Genomic DNA, 3,274 nt, shown 5'->3' with positions numbered 1-3,274 from the left:
TGGCCGCTAGCCTCGTGCCAATCACTCGTCGTGGCCCCGCCGCCCTAGCACCAACCACTCCCCGTGGCCGCCGCACTGGCACCAACCACTCCCCGTGGCCACTACCCCTAAACCAGCAACTCTCTGTGGCTGCCGCCCACGCACCAACCACTCCTTGCCATGTTTGTGGCAACCACTCCTTACGATGCCCCTTCCCTTCCATTTCTTCACCTTGAAAATGAACGAGAGAGAGTTGGGGAATGTTGGCGCAAATGAAAATAAATATTAGAGAAATGTAAAAAGAGACGTTAAGTGAAACGAGATTTCTTTCAATTATCACATTTTTTATATTTAATTTTTGGTAATTTTTTTATTATGTAATTTTTTTTTGTATTTTTTTTATTATGTAATTTCTTTTGTTTGTTATTTATATTTATATATAATTCATAATAATTTTTTTTAATTTATCAAAAAGTGTAGGGTGAGTTGTCAAAAAAATGTAGTATGAGTTGTCAAAAAGTGAAGATGCTTACAAGCAATTCTTATTGGAGAAAAATTATAAAAATATATTATGAGTTGCTTATTAATGATATGACACAGTGAGACCCATTTAAAGTGGATAGAAGTTGTTTATAAGCAACTCTCATTGTAGATGCTCTAAGATTGAGTTAGATTCATGGCTTATTTTTCTAAGATGATACAAAGTATATTAGGGCATATCTTAGTATTATTAAACTTATCAGACCGCTCGCTATCGAACCGTTATTAAACCATTCGCAAATATCTAGCCTTGCAAACTTCATGTTTAAGATACTCAATTCTCAGCGTGAGGGGTGTGTGTTGGAGATCCACATCTTTTTGGAATAAGGTTATAATAATGTATATTGGTAGATAACAATCCTCACCTTACAAACCAATTTTATAAGATTGAATTAGAGTCATAACCTACTTTCTTAAGAAAAAAAATAAAAATAAAAACATCACTTTATCTTTAAATACACCAATTCACACTAGTGGAAAAAACACTTTTAAAATCGGTCATTTTTTACTTTTAAAATCGATTCTTTGACTGATTTTAAAAGAGCCAATTTTAGAAAGTGGGACTTTTAATATCGGTCGTTGAGCGATGTTAAAAGTGGGACTGTTAAAATCGGTCAACAGTGACCGATGTTAAAAGTGGGACTTTTAAAATCGGTCATGGCATGACCGATGTTAAAAGTGGTTAATTTTTTTTTAAATATTTGACTTATTTTAGGAGGATCCCTGAACAAAACCTGCAAATTAATAAAATACCAGGCAGTTCATATATTTTTAATATACCAAATTACATACAAATGACAAGAGTTGGTAAATGTCAACCATATATGTAATCAAAGTAACTTACAAATTATGATGCATCCGAAACTACAAAATGAGTAAAACTATAAACATAACTCGTAGCTAGCCAATGTTTCAATGAAAAATGTAGCCCATTGCTCCCTAATGGTGTTTATATCTTCTAGCGACAATGGTGATCGATCTATAAATATTTGTTAAGAAAATTTAGAACAATTAGAAGTAACTCTTAAAACATGATAAAATGCAAACTTAAAATAAAAAATTTTACAATTCTAAAACGTACTTCAGTCCACCCAGATACTATTTGTGAATCAACAATAGTATGCATTGCCTTCATTACATAGTATCCGCACTCAGAGTTAACTTTTTGCTTATGAGACTACAAAAAGAATATAAAAACCAATTTTAGTAGTAATGGTAATTCAAAAGAAAATACCTTAGAAAAAATATCATTACTAAAATAACTTACTTTAAGAGAGACCCAAGGCAATTTTTTCTTCAACTTTGAACTTTTAAGTATATGGTATCCTTCTATAACCCCAATGATAACCGATCATTCATATCTATCTCTTGTGTAAATGTTTGAGTTTGAGTTTCGACTGATACACTTTGAATGTTAACATTTTCACCATTGTCGCCACCGGCCCAAACGGGCCTCGGCGGTCGCGAAGACGGTCGAGCTCGCTTTTATTTTAGTTTTGAAAATGTATTGGATTATTAGAACGACTTGTTCTCAAACTGAGACCTTGTCGATCTTATCCAATTTATTTATTAAATGTCTCACCAATCCATATTAATCCCAAGCGGGACCCTCCATGGATTAGTGGTTTTCGCAAAAGGAGGGTTCTTTGGAGTCGCCACCAATGTTTTACTCAAAACATTGGAAAAAGGGATAAGGCAATCGATTCAAAAATCGACTTCGGCCATTACAACCAGAGTCGGGTAAGGGAGTCGGTTACGCGTGGGGAAGGTGTTAGCACCCCACAGCGCCCCTTTCGGGTTCCCTATGACAGATTATTTCTAAAATAACAGCGTAAAATTACTAAATTACCCCTATTTATTATAAACGATTATACTTTAAATATCTACATGATGACAGTTTAAATATGCACACAGAAAGCAGTAAAAGAAGGGATTTTTAGAAAAGAAACCTCTTGAAGCGTGCTTTTATATATTTCGTAAAACTGGGAAGCTTTTTGGCGTTCCCTCGCTCTACAAGCCCGCTCACTCCTTCCTAAAAAATAATTTTTGACTTGGAAATCCGATGGATTTCCCTTCGACTAGGTTCGATCCTCAAGCAAAATGGCTCGGGGCTCAAGAACTTCGTCGGATCAACTCTCCGAGTGATTTCTAGGGCAGAACACTGCTCAAAAACCCCAGAATACTCAAGGAGAGGGTTGAAACTATGTTCCAAAGTGTGGAATGACGTCCAATTGACGTCATATTTATAGGGAATAGGCGCAATACGGGCTACAGAATCAATACGGCCGTATTGAAATTTTTGAACTTCAATACGGTCGTATTGAAGTTCAATACGGCCGTATTGAAATTCAGAAATTTCAATGCGCCCGTATTGAGTTCACTGCGGCTGTATTGAAGCTTCAATACGGTCGTATTGATTTCAGTACGGCCGTATTGAAGTTTCAGAAACTTCAATACGCCGTATTGAGTTCACTGCGGCCGTGTTGAAGCTTCAATACGGCCGTATTAAGTTTAGTACAGCCGTATTGGGCTTCATTCCCTCCACTTCCTTATTTTAAACTACTCTAAGACCTCTAAACCTACAGATAGCCATCCTATGGTCTTCTAGGAGTCCTTCTGGCTGACTTTCCTTCGATCTTTGAGGGTCTTCGAGTTTTATTTCTGACCCGGACAATTTTAGGGGTCTACAGCTGCCCCCCCTTTACTTAGTCGGACGGCCTTTTGGTGTACCGGCTGACAAGTAAAGGAGTTGACC

The sequence above is a fragment of the Cajanus cajan genome, chromosome 1 (genome assembly GCF_000230855.2).
Source record: "Cajanus cajan strain Asha chromosome 1, NIPB_CcT2T_4, whole genome shotgun sequence".
Lineage (NCBI taxonomy): Eukaryota > Viridiplantae > Streptophyta > Magnoliopsida > Fabales > Fabaceae > Cajanus > Cajanus cajan.
Note: the sequence above shows the minus strand (reverse complement) of the source record.